The 23,706-nt window shown below is 33.1% G+C and overlaps 1 protein-coding gene across 2 annotated transcripts in view; it reads right to left on the bottom strand.

Moving 5' to 3' along the window:
* Positions 1-23,706, bottom strand: part of LOC142979497 (potassium voltage-gated channel protein Shaw-like) — a 277,268-nt gene that overhangs the window by 248,492 nt on the left and 5,070 nt on the right. The gene's annotated exons all lie outside the window — the stretch shown is intronic.

Here is a 23,706-nt window from a genome sequence, read left to right on the forward strand (position 1 = left end):
TGGAGAATTGTAGTAGTAGATGTTCGGTAGTCCCGAAGAAATTATGTATCTACTGATGATCTCTTAAACAATGTTCTTAGAGAAAGATGCCACTATACCACAACAACATGAAGACCAATGTGTTAGATCAACATTTGTTTGACTTGTTATTTGCCATTGCCATGTTATAAAAAATCACGGATCTATGTAAATGTAGACAGACGTATTTTGAAATAGAAAACCGAAAGCAAATTCATCTTCATAACAGCAAATCAATTGCTTCTCATATGAGCGTGTAAACGCTTAAACTTTTACGTTATAGGATAACTTTTAAACGCAATCAAAAGATCGCAAAACACCGACATCAGCATTCAATATACCAAAATATGTATTTCAAAACATTACTAACCACGCAAATGCCTTAATCCCTAATTCCCTAGCAACCATTAAGTCGAAACCACGAACAAATTGTACATCTAAATAATTATACGAGAGTATTTTCAGATCTAAATGAAAGGCTAGACAGAGCTTCAAAGTCTAGATTTTTAGTACAATAGACATCAAAGGTTTCTAAGCTGACTGTACGAATTTGAAATTAAAAAAGACTTTGGTCTTAGTTGGAGTGAAGTCCTGTTTTAGTTTTGACATATAATTTTGATGCCTGACAAAACAAAAAGATTTATTAAAACAGGCTTTGTGGTTCTAGAGGCGGAATATTTTTTTTATTTATTTATGTTGAAAATATTTTTCAGGTACTATCATGATTTAACCTATGATGACGTTGCGGTTACTAAGTTCGAAGTTACCGAAAATTTTAAATTATCACATATTTTTATAAATGAACAAGGTTACAGTCTGTTATAAGTAGGTATTTGATAACCAGGACATGAATTTACTTGCCCATTCTAGAAAAATCGAGGTAATTCAAACAAATAATGTATGTCGGTATTCTAAGAAATACAACACTATAATTTATAATATTCATTCTGTGGACATAAATTTGCAAATTTTTAGCTCCCACGGGAACAATTGTTCAAAAGATATTTATTTTGGTCACTTTGTCATCAGATTTTATCCATCATTTGTTTGGGTTATTCACCAACTCGACACATTTGACTGGACACACGTGTGTCCAGATAGTGAAATTCGAAATTAGTACTGATTTCGTTTGGCTATAAATTCAATTGCAACACTAGTACCTAATATGAAATCTTAAAAACCATACATTCATAGCAGTTAATAACAAACTCCAAAAGAATTTCCTCAAACATTTCGTGAAAAGCGTTTCAGTAATCAAATCAATTGTGCCTCGTCATTCCACGTCTTGGAGGGTTTCAAATAGAGTGTTTTGAAGGGATGAGGGTTGTTATTGCCGAGGTCGGGAGTCGAACTGTCAGTGTGGTGGAACTGGGGAGGGAATGACGACGGTTACGTGAAAAGGAACGGATATTGGTTGAAATTATAGGGTAGGAACTATTTTCGTGTTGATTTGTAATAGGCGTGGGTGAAAAGTTTGCTGTACTTCAAGTACAGCAAACTTTGTACATATGAGTTAAACATATGGCATATTGAGTTAAACATATTATACAATATGAGTTAAATAAAATATGAGTAAAAAAGTTAAACAACTCATGTACATATGAGTGAAAGGTATTAATAGGTATAAGGTTTTCGGAATGGATTGACTAGTTTGAGTACTTTGTGAAAGTATGTAATTAGATATATATTTTTTCTGTTTGTTTAGATTTTTATGAAAGGGAAATGCTGGGTAAGAAACAATGATGTGTATCAATAATACAAAAGATTCGAACCACTAGTTTCCACTAGTTTGAATCTGTGGCTAAATACTTCTCAACAAAGACTTCACTTTCTCTATACCTAATACACTTTAATTTGCCTCTTTATAACAAAACATACAGAAACATAATATTATGTTATGGAGGAGTAGTATAACAAAATCGACAGCCTTTGTGGTCTGGGCGGGAGTGTATACGACTATTGATCGGTTTTGGGTTTGATTCCCTCGAGGTTAATTAAATTTAGTTAAGAATAAACTTCAATAGCCGATCAGAAAACACGCTCGGGCTAACCCCCTAATATATACATGATAAACATTGGTAATGGCGAAACATTAATAATGTCCCTGCCGATACGGCTACGGCGGTCAGTTTCATTGAAACTGGACGATGTAGGAGGTTTATTTTTATAGTGTCCATGATATTTTTATCGTGCATAAGACACAGGTGCACTCTCTATTTCTTTGCTCTCATAACCCGTTGGAAAGGATAACCAACACGACCAGCGAGTGCATGTTGCAACGGCTTTACCTGCTCTGCGAGGCACGGGGTTTTCGACCTCAACTTCCTAACTCTGGATAATTTCTTAACAGAAAATCTCAGAGAATACTTTTTGGCCCGACCCAGGATTCGAACCTGAGACCTCTCGCACGGCAGTCACGTACACTACCGACCGCGCCACAGAAGCAGTTATGGCGAAACATTTCACATATAAACACATACATCTTTTGGTATATCAGGCGTGATATTATGTATGTATGTACCAAAATATCACACACATTCACCTATTTCCATCACGTTAGATTCACGTGCGGATATTAGGGTCCACGCAACTTGGGTAAAGGCCGTTAATAGTGATTAATATGCGTGAGGAAACTCATCAGGGTCTTCGCGAAGTCGCCGCGTGATTACAAAAGGGGTAGTGGAGTGGACATCTCTTCATAATATAGGGGTATGTTTGTTGTAGTAACAGTTTGGCCATAATTTTACCCTCAAAGTTTCTTAAGATTATAAAAGTATTTGTCTAAGTCACAATCTGTTTGTATGCTTCGCATGCGTTTAACTGTTTTCAATGACGTATTTAAGCAAAAAAATAATATTTTAAATAGGAGTAATCTTTGTATGGATACGTATGCAAAGTCATCTGTACTATTAGTTCGTCAATAAGTAAGTACAATACATTTTTTTGTGCTGCATTCGGCTAGTGAAGCAATATTTTCAATAAAAAAATATGATAAGACTTATACGGCTGTCTCTTAGGTCAAAACAAAAATTTGCAGAAACGGGTTTCAATTGGTATAAGTAGGTAATACAAAAAAAACCTGTTAGCGTTAAATTGGCCACAATAAGCAATGTACCATTACCATATACTCGCTACTACAAGAACCTAATCTATAACCACATAAAACGCATCTAGTACTTTACGACCTGTTTAAAAAAAATATCATCTTTTAAACAAAGATATAAACCAAAACCTATTTAATAATCTCTCATTCAAAACTCCATTTATAGGCCTGAAAACTTGTTATTCCCAGGAGTGGGCAAGCAATTCATTCCGATTGATTTGCTAAGTGGCCAACTTCCCAGCGCTGGGCAATGAGATAACTGCCTGATTTCCCTAGAGACGCTAAAGCGGTTTTTGTTTTAGAAGTTGATTTGTATCGCAATTATTATTATTTGTGGAAATATAAAAGGTTTTGTTTTATGAGGCTAAAAAATAGGTAAATGACGTTAGCGTGAACGCTGATCTCCGATTATAAGAGCATTTTTTTAGCAAAACATTTTGTTAATTAAATAGAAATTATAAATTAGTCCATAAGTCTGGTAATATAAAATTATTAGACAGGTATTGTTTATTTTCAAATAAAATAGATCCCCTGTGAGAAAAGCAATCAAGTTAAAAAATAGGAGCTAATGACGTCATACCTTTGCTTTAAAATAAGCAATGCTGTGACATTTTGTGTCTTTTCAACTCGTATATCGCCATAATTATTTCATTTCGTTAACCGACTTTAAAAAAAGGACAAAGTTCTCAATTAGTCTGTACTTTTTTACATTTGTCACTTCGTAATTATAAAAAAAATATAATTTGTTACATGGACAAACAAAAATAGAAATTATGACACGTCGCTATAACTTTAATTGTTAAGTATATATAGCATATTTACAACAATATTTTATATGTCCTTTCATGCGTAACTACTAATGAGTAAATAAACCTTTTCTAAATATACTCTATACAAAACAAACACAGCATTGAATATGTCTGTATTCAACATTTGTTTACCTTTATATACAAATAATATATTAATATCAAAGGGAATAAACCTACGCAAGGAAAACGTCGTCCTTTATAAATCCTTGTAATTTATCATTTTTGGTAAATAGGTGGTTTTATTTTAAATATAGAAAAGGCCCTAGGCGTAGTGGTGGGAGGCAGCCAAGTAACTGCTAAGCTGTAGGTCTGGGGTTCAATGCCCAAATTATTTTCTTTTTAATAAACAGTTTTTTTTGGAATCGGGCTGTATCTTATGTGTATTAATTACGTGTTTTGTAATTCTCCTGCAGTACAAAGTTTATTTTGAGTTCAAGCGATTTGTTTTAGTGTAATTAAAACTTTACGAGTAAATTTAGGACATAAGATTCCCTGGTTAGGCAACTTGATTTTTCTTATAACTTCTAATAGAAATTATAAGCAAAATCTATATCTATATTATATACACAATAATATATATACTCAATAGACTCGCCCATGATTAAAATGACGAAACGTGGGTGTATTTCAAACACCTCTACTTACTACGCGTATCTGATGTTAAAAAAATAGTAATAAATGTAAATTATAATATTCATCCAATTCTGTCTCTCTTGTCAGTCAAACATCAAAGTCAAATAGATCTAGTAATTCACACGTCTCAGTAAGGCCTAGAATAGTTTTCCTATAAGAGTGATTTCCCAAGAGCTAGGTAAGAATCGTGACTACTTCGTATCACTCATAATGTACAACTTTCTACGCACAACGAGAAACGTCGCTCATATTGACTTTAGTATAAGAAATTAGGTTTTCACAAGTTATTTTTAGGTGCCCTTTTCCATATCTATAAGTTCATTATTATTAGTAAAATTAAAGAGGTTGGGTATATAGATAGTTTTGTTATCATTTATTTTAAATTTTACTTTCTACTAGGGTTATATTAGGTTAACGTTAAGAAATGATACACATAAACCTTCTTCGGGATTCGCTCTATCTATTGGTGGAAACCGCATGAAAATCCGTTCAGTAGATTTTGTGTTTATTGCGAACAAACCGACAGTCAGACAGACAGTCGGCCTTAGTCATAAGCATCAAGCCTTATTCCCGAGAGGCGAATTATGTGATCCACGAAAAATGCTCATATAGTGTAAATTTAAAAAATTAAGCTTTATATGAGTTCGGGGAAGAAGTCTTTTCGCATTATAGTATGTATGAACTTGTAATAAAATCCCTTTGGCTTCAAGAATCACAAATAAGTACACGGTAAATTAGGTTTCTTTCAGTGAGCTCGTGGGGTACCCAAATATCGAGCTTTTTGTGTAGAGAAAAGATTTTATTACAAATTCATACATACTATAATGCGAAAAGACTTTTTCCCCGACCTAATATAATAGAGATAGCAATATACTGGGATTAAAAAAATATGTATGACTTATATTTACTAAGCTTACATCGAGCGTGGACCCTATTTTACCCTGTGTCCGTCAGTAACTGAATTCTTTGAACTTCTCTCACATTTTCTAGGAATAAAATATTCCAAGAACGACACTCAGAATACGGCTAGCACTTTTATAATAAAGAGCATTATATTGTCTAAGTAAAAGGTTTTTATAAGGTTGACTTAAGATGAATTTTCTTTCATTTTCCAAAAGATTATGTAAACTAATAGAAAAGTGTAAATTAGTACGAAAATAAACTGCAATAAAGCCTGTATGATACGATGTATGGGTGTGAATGAAGCAAAGAAAGTTTTTTAGTTTAATAATAACTTTATTACTCATAAAGAATTGGATACATAATTCACTTACTGAGAAACAGTACCTTTTACTAAAATTAAAAGTTTTTAAGGATCGTACCAAGTGACGTTCCCTGTCTACATACCCTGGAAAGAACGCGTGATTTAACGTATGTATGTATGTGTGTATGTATGTATGTATGTATGTATGTATGTATGTATGTATGTATGTATGTAAAGGTTTTGTATTGGACACAATCACTCAGTTGGACAAGCTTGGCTTTAGCTTCTTATCGTAAGGATCGTGGTCCACCTAGTGTCAAATTTGTTCAAGCCGCCCGAAGGTGATAGTATTTCTTTGGCAAAACAACGGCCTAAGTTCTGACATAACATGTAAAATCATACTCTACCTACCCCTTCAGTGGAATGATAGCGAGATATACCACAAAACAGTTTCAATTCCTTAAACGTCACTCGTCAGCTGTTGAATTCAAGTTGTTCGTTAATTAGCATATCCTGTCAACATGTGCACGGCTGTGCTAACGCCAAGTACATAACAATTGTTCAGAATATTAATGAACATTTTGAGTGAAAGATTACTACGATTGTAATGCAAGGTTTATTCAACACCTATCTGCTGCAACCGCAAATGAATTTTGTCTTTTTGTTACGCTTTTGCTAACCAAATTAATAAACCTATTTTGAAGAAATTTTACAAAGTAAAAGATAATAGTCTGCCTATTTTGTAGAACTTCTCGTCTTAGATACTTAAAATCTTGTATTTTGTGACATAATATGTTTTCAAATTTAGCGGCAAAACATATATTAAAATGGTGTAGGATTGTATGTATGTTTTTATGTAATGTAATATTTTTTCTAAAAACCTTCAATAAAAATACATTACATACAGTTATATTTTTTATACACGATCATTTAAAAAATCGGCTATTTTATTAAGAACGTACAGGTGTCTTGCAATTGATGCAATACTTACCTGAAAAGCTTAAAACTATACATATTTTTTGTTCGTATATGGAGTAAAACTAAAAATAAACATTTCACGATTTATAAATGCTATGTTATTTTTATTCTGGACAGTTTAAGTTGTCCTAGATCGGGTGGAGAGGTGAATCGAATCGTGTCGTCGTTTTTCTACCTGTCTGTCTGTCCAGCGTTTTTATTGCCTGTATTACTTATTTATATTAAATAAGTTTAAAAATAACCGAGTCGAGGACCTGAAAAAATTGATGCACTTATATACAATAGTATGAAACATAATAATTTGGCTGTAAACCAATCTATTATTTGTTGAAACTATTCTTAGTTTGGACAATACGCTTCCACATAACGATATTCTCGTCCGAAACGGATTAATCTTTATATATATAATTCTTCTGTAAGAGTGTATGTCACTGAACTTCTCTTAAACGACTGGACCGATTTTGATGAAATTTTGTGTGTGTGTTCAAGGGGATCTGAGAATGGTTTAGATTCACAATTTTGTCAACTGGACAATGTTTTTTTATTTAATTTTTATGGCAAAACAACGTTTGCCGGGTCAGCTAGTAGTTTTATATAACACTTTTGAATACATAAATAACATCACAAGGCTTATATTCGATTGCGAAGGCAGAGGTGTTTGAAATACACCCACATTTCGCATTAACTATATTAATTCTAAGGAATTCGGGGACAATGTAATACGGGTTTGTTGCCATTATACTGGCCACGTTACTAAACTCCAGACTGCTGTCGGGAAGAATCATATATAAACTGAGAAAAAAACTCAATAACATTCTTTATTCGACCCGGGAATGGAACCCGAGACTTTTTGACACAATCGTATACATACACTATCGACCACATAGGCAGCTTAAAATATCCACGAAATATGGAAATCTTCCATGCAAATAACCCTTAAAAGCAAATAAATACGCGGCTAGGAAATAAGTCAGGAATAAATAATTGATCTATCGACCTTTCTAAATTCACAGGTGCATATGACTCAGTGCATCTATTCCGGAGCAAATATTCCAATCATTTATCCTCGAGTGATAAGTCTTTGCTAACAAAACACTTCATAGATCTATGATAGCTTTAATGTTGATTTATTTGTAAACTAGTTATTGAGGGATTTAAAATGGAAGGTAGTATGACTAATATGATTTAGATTGTGATGTGATATTGATTTTGAAAATCTAGGGAATCTTAAAAATTTAACCCTAAGCACAGAATGTGGTACCGCATTGTGAAAATGCCCTACGCCGCAGTAAAATGAATGCTCTATCATCTTCGCTTAGTAAGATCAGTAGAACACTATCAAAATGTAAATTAAGCCAGAAATTGAATCTATACTTTGTATAATATTGATGGGCACGCCTGAAATAAATTATTTGAATTTAAATTAGAAAGTTTGTATAGACAAAGCCAGAGTATAAAAATCATTGAAAAAAATCAATGAAGTCTACGGTTACGAAACAAGCATTACGCAAGTCCATGCACTTGACCAAAATTTTATTTCAATTTTATTCCAACCACCTACAATTGTTTTCAACTAAATTTATAAATAACCTCAAGTAATAAAACGTAAGAATAAATAAATGTAAAGTTTTCTATTTCAGTTCGTTCAAGGTTACAGGGTTCAGTTCCCGAGTTACGTAAATATACTTCTGTATCTCGCACATCAATGTTGTATAAAATAATAATAAAATGAAAATATAAACGTTTGAGATTTTTCAATGTCGAGTGCGAGAGTCATGAAATGTATATGAAATCTGTACTAATAGACAGAGCGAAAAAGATTCTTGATGGTTTGTTTCAAGCCAGAAACTACACAGGGCTAAGCCTTTTCATTACTGGACGAAATTCGTGTCTAACAGTTGATTGGATACCCTACCGACCTTGTCACAAAGACAGTCAATAAGTTGAAAATAATCTCGTTTGACAAAAAATAAAGTGAAGCTGCGAAACGCAACTAGTATAAAAATAAAAATATATTACTATGCGTTCGAAGACTTTTAAAATGCTCTTTATTCATATTTTTATTCAATACTGCTAGTACATCATAGCAATGGTTTGTGAAGTTGGAAAAAAAGTGATTTATAGGTCTATTTAATAATTTGAAATAATCTAAATGATACAATATTAAACGGTAGAGTATGAGTAAGACTTTTCAGTTGAAAAAATGTAATTGGTTTCATGAAATAATAAAGTGTTGACATACTTTCATGAAGATTAATGTACGAGCAAATTGAGATAAATATCTATTATCCTCAAAGTAACTACTTTTACTCTGATTCATAAAAAATAAATTATTAAAGATTTATTCAAATTCATCTCTTTTGATATGAAAAATAATCGCAAATAATTTGGTATGCATTTATGTACTGTTGAGTGATATACAGAGTGCAGTTTTATTTTCAAACTAAACTGTCTTGGGGTTTTATTTCCGCATATCTATATAATATGTCGAAATAAATTGCTGTATTTCTAAAACTAGCTGACTGTTATCATCTTAAGAATAATAGAACTGGTAATTGCTTGCAACGCACATTTCTCCCACTAACTACGCACCCGCCGCGCACACGCCACGCACGCTCCTTATTTACGACATGCCCTCTTTACACGCACTTGAACCGCTTTCGCCACGCACTCATCACGCAATCTTCTGACCTACACCACGTTCACGTTTCTCTAACGCAATTGCATTTAACTCAAATCATACAAAGGCAAATATCAGCGCGAATTCACAGTCTAGTAAGTTGTGCTCATTGAACCGTTCCAAGCAGATCAGTGCTCAGATAAAACGGAATGCATTCCAGCATCCAATGTTCGATGCCCAGAATATCAAGGTGAGGTATGTGGGGTTATTACCAGGAAATTGGCCTGGCTTTGTTAGCTACGGATTTTGGAACTGAATGCCAATATTTGACCTATATTTGCTAAATGGTTGAATAGAGTTAGGAATTACTTAGAATTTTTGTTAGGGAATTGTTGAATAAAATATTAGGAGTACGGAGAAAATAAAATGCTTTTGTTTTAACTTTGTTTTATTTTTTGTTCGTTTTCCCCAAAATATTCGTTTCAATATCAACCCTGATTTGGTTCAGAGCCAAAGAAACACAACTTATGCATTGATGTAATATAATAATTAATTAAAGGTTATTTTCCGGTTTAAAAAAAAACTTTGTTAGTAAGTGCAACTGACCGCATGAATAATAAATAGTTTAATACAATTTCGTACCAATATAAACACCTAATTATTAAAATATCAACATCATTGGCCTGTATTCATCTATTGCAGATGATTATGGGCGTCAGATAAAATTAGTATATTTTCGTATGCTGTATGAAATATGAAAGCTGTAACCTTATATTAAATCTAACAATTAACCCTCCAATCATTCAAACCCGACATGTCACAACACTCATAATTTTAACCCTGTCATAAAACCAACCCGTCATATAACCCGTCAAACGTACAAGCATGACATATAGAGGGTTACCCAGTAATGGTCCAGACGATTTATAGGGGCCTATGGGACCGACAGCGGTTATTCATAAAAATGCGAGGATTTGTAGGGTTATCGATATAGGTCAAAATGTAATGTGACCAAATTATCTGTCATTAATATTCGGCTTTGCTTTTTTGTGAATTTATAAATATAAACAAAATTGTTAGCTAAAATGTCACAAATTTTGTTACAATTTGAAAATAAAAATGTCTACCTCAGTGTGCCAAAACGGCAATGTACGTAGAAGCCAATGTGTCTTGTTCTATCTCCTGAATGAAAAAATAATCAGATTAGCACATGATAAAAAAGTGCTTTGTTTGGAAATCTAGTCGATACGTATGACAATAGGATACGGCCCTATAATAGAACCCTAAAGACTATATAAATACAATATATTATATCATTATAACATCTCAAAGTGTTGGCTCAGATAACCAATTTACGAATAAGAAAGCAAAAGAATCGTACAGGATGGACATGCCTTAATTTTTAAAAACTTCATTTTAAAATTTATTTTCTTTTCTGTCATTTCATAATTAACTGAATTTCACACATCTACCCCATACATTTTTAATGAACGTGTACTTAAATAACCTATAATTAAGTCCCAGAAACTAGTCCATTAATAAATAAATAACTAAATCGTTCTAATTCCTATTAAAGCTAATAATTGACAAGTCTGCCAACATTAAATAGAACTGGGCCGGACGCGTCAGTTTCGTGTTAGACTATAATTGGGTTAAAATTCTACTGAGTCTCGGGAAATAGCTAGGGATAGCGGATTTAAATAAAATACTAGCCGTATTTATAAAATAACTTGCTAGGGATAGCGGATTTAATAGAATATGATAATATACACAGAAACCGATAAAAAAGTGAGTTTGATTTCGAGTGGTAAAGTCGAATAATTCTCGCACAGCGCTCCCAGCGTCCGTAAAAAGAACTAATTTAGTAAACATATTTTTAATAGAAATGTGAAATGCATGATCGAGTTATAAATTGGGAATAAAGTATGCATTTGGCAAGACAGGAACTCATTTTTAGAGCCAGTTCCTAAAAGTAATAAGCCAGTTCTTAAAAAATAAGGTTATGTTACCATTATTCCGTAATCTTAAAACATTTTCTATATTACATAAAATTCACCTTCGATTTATAATTTTAGTTTGTTTGGTTTTGGCATTAGAGACGTGTAAGCCTTACATTTCTCATTGCTAATCCTATCTATACCAAAAATTATAAAAAAATTCTAAATTTTCACCAAGAGCAGGACACATGAATTCTTATTCAAATTCGACTTATTACGTGTGATATAATAACACTAAAGTAAGGGTTCAACAACCTTTACATAGAATATCTCGTCCACAGCTAGAAGTATGGTGACATAACTCATACTTGTATGTAAATTTTATACGTTTTAAACATCCGACGCATACAGCGCGAGTGAGATATAGTCGATTTGTATAATTTATGTTTCAAATCCTTGGTAGAGGATAGTTTTGAATTTAGTAGAAAAACTTTAGTTACTTATGCCCGGTCTCTGAGTACATTTAACGGTAGTTTAACTAATCCACAGTTTTTTTTACGACCCAAAATGTGTCTTGGCCTCCGACAGGAGAGAACGCATTCAAATTTAGCATCATTCATTTCATTTCATTCACCTCAGAAACTGGGGGTTAGAGATGTGTTTTTAGTCTGTAAGTCTTATTTTAGGTTGGATATTAAGAAGCAAACCACATAATCTATAGAAGGTTTTCCGATTACAGTCAATGTGGGTGATTAATGATTTTTATAAACAAAAAAATAACTATTAGCATCCTCGCGAGCGCTTTCACTCGCGTATTAAACTACATCCCCTCTTTTAACCGCATAGGGGCGGACTTATCCAAAATAAAGTAACCTCTGTTAGAATCTGGGTGCTAAATTATCCATATGCTACACTTTACAATAATCGGTTCAGCGGTTTAGCCGGTAAAGCGTAACAAATAAACATACTTCTGGATATATAATGTTATACAGATTTCTAACAAAAAAGATGCGATTTGCGAAGCAGACCAAATTACGAATTAATCAAAATAAAAAATAGTCTGCTATCAAAAATATGACTCCATTCAACTTTAGTATGGCCCAGAGACAATGTTAAAACCTATACATTTTTCAATTTATTTCGAACATCAATACCCTCCGTAACAAAGTTGGGTAGTTAATGAATAATGACTTCCTTAGTGCATAGAAAATGGGCCAATGTGCCTTGTTCATTATTGTATTGGGGATGTGCATTAATGTATGGGGAGGTCTCTTTGTTACCCAAGAAACGGGGTTTAAGGTGATTTTGTTAAGGTTTTTGAGGTAAATTGTCAATTGAAAAAATGCTGGAAGAAATTTTAAAATAAAGTATTTTATAACCATTTTTTTATATTATGTGCATTTTATTAAAAAGTTTGAAAGTTAAATATTATTTATCAATCATTAATCTGTCTATATATTGTTTGTATGCCTGAAAAGAAAACGCAAAAATGCTTGTAAAAAATATAACTCCTGTAAAATAACATGATTCTTTTTTGGGAACGACTTCTAAAAGTGGGAAAAATTGATGTAATTAGATAATTACACAAAATCTTCAAATACGAAATGAAAAAATACAGAAATTTCCCAAAACAAATGTTGCAAATTGAATAAATTAAAATCAAATTATTTCATTTCCATAACAAATAATTTTTTCCTTATATTTGACATTTAAAATGTTTGCCTACCCGCAGGTTATGTACCCAGATTGTGATTACTACGGGGAATTAATTTTAAATAGAGTCACCTTGTCGCCTAGGGGATTTTTTAAAAGACTATGCTACCTGTTGATGTCGCTCACAGATTTTACTGTTATTGAAACACAATAATATTTTATCGTGGTGGTAAACCCTCAGAAAAATATATTTTTACGATGCGATGGTAATTCCCAAGCTTGTAGTCCTAGTCTTGGTTTGTTCTTTATAAATACAACTGCAAACAATATTGATAGTGTCGCGCGTTGTGTGAACCCAGGACCTCACGCCGCAATTAGCGGCGTCGCGACCTGAACCAATGCGCCACTGCGGCAGTCTAAATATGCGTAGTAATTGACAATATTCTGGCCCATCAAAAACGGATTAAAAATATACACATCAGAATATTATTATTGATATTTCCGTTTATCGTTTTAATGTCAACGGCTAACGCCATATTAGCTATTTGTTTACTTAATCCATTTAAGCATACAATTTTGGAAGATTTACAATTCGCTTTCGAATTTGTTAACCAGGCTAGAAACATTTAAGAAATGTTAAAATTACAAAACACTCCAAAAGTAGCTCTCTTACTTCACCAAGCCATTTCCTTTCAATCAAAACAAAAAACAATTTAATTAATCATCCAAACCGTAGTACAACCGCGTACAGTACCGGTTTAAGGGTAAAAGGAGAAAATCTTTGCTTAAACCCCAATGACCACAAGCCGAAAGGGTTCAAAACGTTGTAATTTCGGCTACATTTGCATGTAATTGGGTTCTTCCGGGATTAAGGTTGACCTTAGTTGCTTTGTAGTTGTGTTTCAGACGGTATTTTTTCTTGTACTATGGGAATCAGGATTGTCTTCTCGTTAAAGATAGTTCTGTACTAAGAAAGTTTAACACACAATTTTACACTCTACAAATACAAAAAGTAAAAAAAAAACAGGACTAATACAAATATAATACGAGTATATAAATTAATTGCATTTAAAAATTAAATGCCGTCTCCTTGCGTAACGAGAACGGAATTATGTCTGAACCCACGACCCTGGCGAAATGCAGTTGGAATACTTTGCATTCATTCAAGGTGATTTTTCAATACTGATAATACTAATATAGCCTACGTATAAATTTATTTTAATTTATAAACTTTGATGGTCCTTTACGGTTAACATTTCTATAAACTCAAAAAGCTTGTATTTGATTTTCTTTAAACTGATAGTTAAGGGATTAAACCAAAATTTGCATTTTATCTTGATGTACTTGATCTTCATCCGTTACACTCGGTCCCATAAATAAAGTACAATGTTACAAAATTATCCTACAATTCTACATTTTTGTGTTTTAAACGAAACACTACAAACTTTAGTCGTATTTTTATGCTTACCTTAAATATAAACTTAAAAATAATGCGCAAAATAAAAATAACGCTTCTATAAAGCCAGTTTCACAAGGCAGAAAGCCAAGCGGCTTGCATCGCCGACAGTGTTGGGAATTTAACCTACCGTGAGAGAGTTATAGCGAACAGATTATAAGTCGTTTATCATTGTAGCACAATGGGACAGTGTGAACATGGCCTAAGACGGCCGGCGATGATTTAATGGTGTAATATGCATCTTAGCTAATTGTTCTGCCAGCGGCTTCCTTCGATAGACTTGTAAAGTCGTTTTATTGGGACAATGACAAGTTACCCACGCAACATTATTTGGCGCAATGTATTTCAGCTGTAATTTCAGCCTTATAGGAGTTGATTTAAAAAAAAACAGTATGCCATTTATTGATTCTAAGTCTTTGACTATCTCCATTTGAAATTTCATCAAAATCGGTTCAGCGGTTAAGCCGTGAAAAGCAAACTATACAGCCGACTTTCACATTTATTTCAAAATGTTAGTTACTTTAGAAACGCTTACATAATTTTTTCATTAAAGCATGCGTCACATATGTATTTTCATTTACCATACCCTCAAAGATACTTTTCGTTCATCGAAAACAAATTTCGTAAACGAGTAATGTTATTCATTTTTTTTCTTACTCTACTCTATCCCTATACACGAACACAAGGCAGGCGGTATCGGATTAGCATACCTTATAGGCTTGTACTCTTGTCTTACGCTTCAAACAAAATTGATCAAATGGAATTGTGGTAAAATATGTACACGAGAATTATTTGTCTGTGGCATCACCATGGCAACACCTAAATGATGAACCTATAACGAAAAAACTGCGCTACTGACTTTGATTAGGATAATAATTTCTTTGGTCGCTATGTAGCAGCTTAAAGTTACATAAATGAAGAACTATGGTCTGAAAAAACTGCGCTACTGACTTCATTTAGATAATAATTTATGTTTTTGTAGCAGCTTAAAGTTATTTACATAAAAATATAAGAAATCATACGCTAAGGCTTTCTTGACAAACGTTCTATGTATTAGTGAAACACTCGTAAAATTCTTCAGCAGATTTTGAGTTTATCCTGAACAGACAGATAGACAGACATGGAGAAGGGTATTTTTCATATTTACTGAAGTTGTTTCGACGTAAAATCCTGTCTACGAAACCGTAGCTCGATTCTCAACTACTATCGACTACCGACAACCGGCTAGCTATTGAGAAATTTAACACGAAATCAGCGCCCCTAGCGGGCTTCGTAGGAACTATTTTGGCAGTACATTTTAAATGTCAAACTCTCGATATCATATCGACTGTAGAGAATTGCGCTACAGATCTATACTAATATTATAAAGCTGAAGAGTTTGTTTGCTTGATTGTTTGCTTGATTGTTTGTTTGTTTGTTTGTTTGACCGCGCTAATCTCAGGAACTACGGGTCCGCTTTGAAAAATTCAAAAAAATAAAAATAAATTTTAGTGTTAGATAGCCCATTTATTGAGGAAGGCTTAAGGCTATATATTTCCACGCTACGGCCATCAGGATCTGAGTAGCAACGAAAAATGTTACAAAAACGGGGAAAATTCTCTCTTATGTGACGCAAGCGAAGTTGCGCGGGTCAGCTAGTGCATTTATATAAATACAGATTTCACAATAACTCTCTATTAATATAACGTAACTTTTATAAATATTTACGATTGTAATTTAAGATAAAACGGGGCTCTTTGAAAATTAAACACAAATTGATTGGATTGCTCAGTTTGTGTAAACAGTTAGAAATAAACGTGTGATGTTTGATACGTGGTGATGGGTTTATTAGTTTGTTAATGTCTGGAAAGAACGATTAAATATATTGAAACTTAGTCTAAACAGTATTGTTTTGTCCTTGAGAGATTAGGCAGAGAACGTTGATTCGCACAAATATATCGACGACTTACTTATTATTTTGGAAAGTATTTCTCTAGCATTCATATTGTACAAAAGAAGTTTGTAGGGAACATAACAAGAGACGTTCTTTAGTCTCTACCCAACTTTATCGGAAATATCACACATATTTGTGTTTGTATATATGTTACTGTAAAAGCCCGAACGGTGGTAAATCTTAAGATTTTCCGGTATAACCTAAGATTTACCAACTCGCAATGGTAAAAGTCCGAACAATTCTTTTATTTCGAACTTTTACCTATATTCACTTGATGATATCGAGATGTCCCCGGAGCCCCGCTTCGCGGGGCTCCTCCTTCTGGGTGGTTGAAAAAAAATAACCACGAAGGCTAAGGTGCCTTAGCCTTCTAACCTAACCTACCCATGTCGCTATGCCCAAAACTCCTTCTTTATAACTATGTCACAGTATATAATTATACCGTGAAATAGTTATAAACATAGTTATGAAGGAAGATTTTTTTATATATCGTAATATAGTTTTTAAACTCTGGCTTGTTCGGACTTTTACCATTGAGCGTTGGTAAATCTTAGGTTTTACCGGAAAATCTTAGGATGTACCACAGTTCGGGCTTTTACAGTAACATATATTTCTCGAATTAAGAGTGATTGCACCATATAATTACACCTGTGGTCTTTTACAAACAAACAAAGAAAATGGACAGACTAAGATAGTGATTTGTAAATCACCCATTTTTTTTATCTCAATTAAGAAATGAAACAATTCCTCGCTATCAACATTAAGACTATCTTAACCACTGCGCCATGTAGCCCATCAAACTCACCATACTATCTCTACATACATCTTCAATGAAAATAACCTCACCCAAAAATCGAACCTACCTCCATCGCACCACTCGCTTCACAAAAGAAGGTCATTAGTGGGTCCAATAAGCCAAGCTTTTGGCTCCGACAGCCGCCTTTGAAACCTGATTGATTGATAGGGGATGAAAAAGTACCACTTAAGAGATAGTCATACTAGGTTATGTGACACTTTTGTAGATAGATCGTACTTTGGTAAAGAATAGTCTAGGTCGATAGGAATTTAAAAAGAAATTGGCTCAGTTTTACAGCTTATTAGCCGATAGATAAAGTAAAAAGAAACGATTAAAACTCTGTCGGTGTATCTAGTAAGGTATCCGATAATTAAATTTTCAAGGCATTTAAGTGGAAATTTATACAGACCTGGATTTTTCCTTAGCCTGTTTTAGTTTGACAAAAATGTTACAGAATGCTGCTAAACCACTAAACCGCTTCATCTATTTTATTAAAATTTAGCAGAGTAAAAAATCAATCGTAGGCTGCCACTCTTTTTCATAAGCAAAAGTTAAAGGGCATACATAAGTGGTGAGAGTACTCGTACACACTCGACATAATAATATAGTTAATGCCTCCCTTATTCCGGGAGGACACCCTTGCCCAGCAGTGAGATATACTTTTTTGTTATAATAGACAAGTGGTAAGAATGTTAACATAATTTTTGTAATCTTCAATATGAAGCTAAAATGATCATGTTATTATAGAAAACTTTGAAATATTGTAACTAATGGACCGTTAAAACAGTCAACAGATATTATTTATACAAATAAGTTATAATTTTAGGCGTTAAAATATTTAAATAACTTAGCCTCGTGTTAGATTAGCCAAATGGTATTTGTCTAAAATTGTGCCTAAAAGTAGATGGTATTTAGAGAATGAAAAGTGAGAACTAATATTTATTTTGTTTTATGAATGTTTATGTTATTAGTTTTTAGTAGAAGTTTTCTTTTCGTTTCGTTTTTTTTTCTTTTTATGTAAAGTGAGTCATTCGAATATTTTATCTTTACTTATAATAAATCTATACTATATTCACAAACTGATTGTATTGATCGTATTCGCCGTTTTCTGGTCACTTCCTACCCCTTGATAAAAAGGCGTGATTTTATGCAACTGTAGTCTTGCCGATAGTGTATAAAAATGCTGACTGCTAGGCCTTGAGTTTGACTCCCGGGTAGGGTAGAAAATTGTCGGTAGTATCATGGAGTTTAGTATTGTTTCCGATATATTAAATATTACATAGGATTAACGTTGTAAATGGTGAAAGTTGCTGTGCATATTACACATACATACATACGTACATAACTGCATCACGCTTGTCACATCCGAAGTTGTAGGCAGAGGTTTATTTCATACACTTTCGGTTATAACTGGCCTGTTATAAATAAAAATAATATTACAGAAAAATACCTACCTACAAAAACTACATTCTATTCCCTATAAAGACGTCGCTTAAGTCATTTTCTTCTACGTTATTATTATTGAATAAGATATGGACTATTCGTACGGTATACGTGGTCAGATTAACAAGGCCCTCTGTTTCCTAACGTTGCCCACCACTGAGGTACCTTTGATACGAATACGTGATGTATTTGGAAGAAAACGAATTAGGGAGAAACGGTTTTTGGTCAGAAAATGGTGGGAGATTTTTGTTAAAGCTTGTTTTTGCTAGGAAAACGTAAATTTGGTTTGAATTAAATTTAACAGCAAAAAATTGTTTAGATTTTTTTACTTTTAGAGCGAAGTTCAAGTTAATAATTTGATTACTAGTTTTACAGTAATTATAATTAGTAGCTCGTTTAACACTGTTTTAATTTTATGAAAATGTGGTTTAAAACTTATAGCCAGTTTTCTGAGTTCAAAGTTAAGAATCAGATGTCGGACAGATAGTGATAGCAAATTAATACGAAATAATGTTAAAAAATACTAATTACTTGACCGATATTTATTCAGAAGTTTGAAACAATCACTTAAAACAATAACTTTAGGGAGACTCAATAAAAAAATACAAGCGATCGAGACTTGACAATTACGTTGACAGGGGCGCTGAACAATTGTTCAATAAACATCTCCATAACTTATCAAAACCAGATTCAAATTATTCTCTATCATAGATCTCAATCTTGAAAGCCTTATAAGGCTTTGTTATATCCAAAACACATGTCCCCTTTACTCTACAAGAGCGGAACTGACCGACTAATTCGTACCGTTCCCGAAGGTGACGTTATACATGTAAAGTCCATTACCCGGTGACCACATGCCGCTAGGACCACGTTTATGGCATATTTTATGGCTGTTTCTTGGGTTTTGTTGTTGTGGTTGATGAATGAAAGTGTGGTTATGGTTTGAAATATAGTTAAAATCCTGGAATAAAGGTTTGATGGCTACGTACAGTATACGCGAATGCGGACCACGAAGTATCGAATTCGATTCCTAGGTAATGTATATGATCTGTGTAAAAAACAAATAAGATTTTGAGATTAGTTAAACTATTTTGAAGAGTAATTGATGCTAATATTATTAATGTGAAATTATTTCACTCTCCCAGTAACGCTTTCACGGCTTAAGAACTTATCCAATTTTGATAAAAAAATTGAAAAAACATAAGATTTCTTTCAAAATCCTGTCTTTGCTACATTTGTAGGACCGAGCCATGCGAGTTACTAATCAATATAAACCGAACCAAAATGAGGCGATAAGCTATCTTTGCGACAATTGTTTCCCAAAATTGTCGCATAAGTCATTTCATCACCACACTTACATAGGCGCAAAAATACTAGTGATTAGTATTCAGCAGACGAACGTGACCGCAACGTCTAGGGTTCGAGCGCCGTTCACGACATTCTGATGTTATTAGTTCGGAAAGGTCAGTAAGTAATAGCTTTGTTTGGGGTAAAAGTTTTTGGGTAATATAATGGTTTGAGAAAAGGGGTTGGCAGAGATGGTTTGGAATTGAATTTTAGTACTCTAAGGAAAAATCTAAGAACGAAGTATATAGATATTATTTTAAAAAATGGTCTTACTAGAAGTATCAATGCGACAACAATTAATTCTTAAGTTTGATTCCCAAATAATGTAATACTGATATTTCTCTTTTTGCAACGATATTTTGAGTACAAAATTTCCAAGCTTTAATTTTGTTAGTTAGCTGTTTAGACTAGATAGATTTAGGAGGGCAATGTTAACCCTTTCAAACCACAAACAACTAAAATTATAAATGCGGAACTTTGTAAGTATAAACTTTGTAAGGATGGATGTATGTACTTTGTTACTACACATACATAGATACATGCATACATAAAATCATTCTTTCTTCCCATAGGGATAAACAGAGACTAGAGAAATGTTTGTTGCTCTCACAAAAAAATAGCGCGACGAATCTAACTGAAATTTGGTACACTGATAGCATAAAATCTGGATTAACACACCGCGGAAAAACTTTTTACGCAGACGAAGTCGCGGTTATAAGCTAGTTTATAAGGCAAAATAGTTAGATCTCCCATCGATTTCAACTGTAAGTAAAGTTAAGTAATTCCTATGAACAAAGACAATAATTCACAAAGAGTAATAGTTGTGTAGTTATACTAAGTATTTGAACACGCCATTTCACTTGTACAGCTAATGCTTAGTTATAACTTCATGTTGGAAGGGAATATTGTTCGTGAAAGGTGTTGGTTGAGAGAATGTTTAGTTACAATACGTCCTTTCAAATAAAATTAAATAATGAAGAAATTGCAGTAGAAGGAACAAGTTCAAAAGAACCTTACACTAGGCTCAACTTTGTTTAGAGATTTCGTTACTTTTTAGAGATAAACAAGCAGTTCCATCTAGATATGGCTATTTATTTACAGTATTATATTACTGTTATGTTAATTTATCTATTTGAGTATATTGATCACTTGCTTGAACAGTATAGTACTTACAAGGTCTGCTTAAATCGAAGACTCGTGTGAGCGTTGTCCAAATAAGTTTATTTATTACAAAAATACGAGGTATTCCTCGAAGCGCACTATTTGAAGGCGCGCAAAATGAAGCGCACATTAATTATTACTCGGAGCGCACCTTTTAGTTGCGCTTAGGGTAACAATTAAAAATATTGCAATTTTATTCCTCACAGCGCACTTATGATTAACTTTCGATTAGAGAGAGGACGCTAACTGAAACTGTTGATAATAAATAAAACACATTATTTTATACAATTTACAAAAACTCTGCTTCGTTTATCATTATGATTGCATTGTGATAGTGGTAAAGAATGTAGTTACTTCCATAGTTACATATATATCTACCGGACTATAATCTCATAAAAACTATCTTACAGTTAGACACCGGACTATGTATAATCTAACTATCCAAATACCTAACAAACACCACACATCAACTGTTAGACAAAGACAAAACAATTCATTACATGCTTCCACACGATTAACACACCCGTATCTCTTGCTGAATGAATTAACTTACAATGTTTACATGTATACTGCTAATGGCTCCTTTTGTTTTAGCTATTTGTGGGGAAATTAGATATATTAACGTCGTAAATATCGCGATAAACTATTCTCTCTACTAACCTCAAGACTCGATACCGTCAAGAAGCAATAGCAGTAGAGGGCTTTAGACATTGAAAAAAATAGTTCATGAGCTAATCAGTTTGTTATAAAGATTTTCTCAAAAACGACACAGTTGTCGCCAGTAGTAGGTACTCGAAAATAGGTTTTAAACTTCTCTTTTAATTATTTAAGACTGTAGTTTTTCCTCTCTATCAAAAGCAAGAAAAAACAAAAATACAGTTATGCGCTACCTATCAATCATATATAGTCTGGATTAACACAAAATATTTTTCCAAGCGTATAAAATCATGAAAAAAGAAAGCTTTAATTAAGAAAATTTTAATTACAAATATTCAACAAAAAAAAAACAATTTTTATGTTCAATTTATTGGCAAAAACGTGCAAGTTCAACTGTAGCTTTAACCCTCTAAAAGCCTCACCACATATTTAAAGCCGATCGGCTATCAATACAAGTAAAACGTTCAATACAGCGTAACACACTTATAATCGGCTTACCAATGCCGCATCGAAACGTGATCGTTCAAGCCGATTGTAACGATTGTAGTGTAAGTTGATTTGGATAAAATAATTTTTGAAGCAAAAAAGCTTGTGTTTTATGCACAATTTTAAAATAATTACTTCAAAAATCGACTGTGGATGACTAATGTAATGGTAGACCATGCAATAAGCGAGAAAATGAAGGGTATATGCCTGCATATATAAAAATACAACCTATTAATATGATAAATGTGAAAGTTTGTGAGAATATACGGAAGTTTGTTACTCTTTCACGCCAATACTACTGAATCGATTACGATGAAATTTGTTATGTAGGTAGCTGAAGACCCAGAATGACATATAGGCTATTCTTTCCCAGAGTTCCCGAGGGATCGGGATTTACACGGGAAGGGTTTCTTTTTTTAGTATTTTATACTTTTCGTTATATTTATAGACCAATTTTGTGACACACTCAGGCTTCAATCCTGAGAACTATAAGCAGAGATTTCACTCAATACCAACTACTTTACTCATTTGTGGGAATTAAGAACCAAGTTTAATAAAACAACAACAAAGTACAATTTCTTTTATTATTATAGCCCAAAGGCCAAAAGTTTCAACGAGTATATAACACAAAAAATATAAAATAATCTATACTATAATATTTTAAAGCGGAAGAGTTTGTTTGTTTGTTTGAACGCGCTAATCTCGGGAACTACTGGTCCGATTTGAAAAATTCTGTTAGATGGTCCATTTATCGAGGAAGGCTATAGGCTATATATCATCACGCTACGGCCAATAGGAGCAGAGCAGCAATAGGAAATGTTACAAAAACGGGGAAAAATATGACCCATTCTCTCTTATGTGACGCAAGCGAAGTTGCGCGGGTCAGCTAGTAAGTAATAATAACCAACTCCCACACAATCACAGAATTAACCACAATTTGTCAACTAAAAACATACTACCCACATAATATAAAACAAATATCATTGTTATATCAAAGTAACAATTATGGCAGGTGGGTGATAAATGTCAGATACCTACGGGCGCAGTTATAACATTCCAGTTATAGACCCACACAATATTATCATTTTGATTTAGATTTTCATAGAAATAATATCTAATAGACTAGTAATTGCAGTATAATCTATCCCTCTTATTCATAAACACACTATAAACCCATTTTAGTTAAAATACTACTATAATATGTTTTCTCTTTTTCATTTCGCTAAGGAGTGAAAGAAAACTCTATATAAGCCTTTCATAACTTCATATATTTTTATTAATAAGAGGGTAAATATATAAACCTCTTCTGTTACTGAGTGACTGACCGACTGACTGATTGACAACGCTCAGTTAAACTACTGAGCGTAGAAAAGTTGAAATTTGAAATAAAGATACCTTAGAAAGAGCACGAACCCCGGTTTCTAAGGTACATTTAGCGATAGTTTATCTATTCAATAGCGTTTAAACTTGTA

Source organism: Anticarsia gemmatalis, chromosome 16 (assembly GCF_050436995.1).
Source record: "Anticarsia gemmatalis isolate Benzon Research Colony breed Stoneville strain chromosome 16, ilAntGemm2 primary, whole genome shotgun sequence".
In the NCBI taxonomy this organism is placed as follows: Eukaryota; Metazoa; Arthropoda; class Insecta; order Lepidoptera; family Erebidae; genus Anticarsia; species Anticarsia gemmatalis.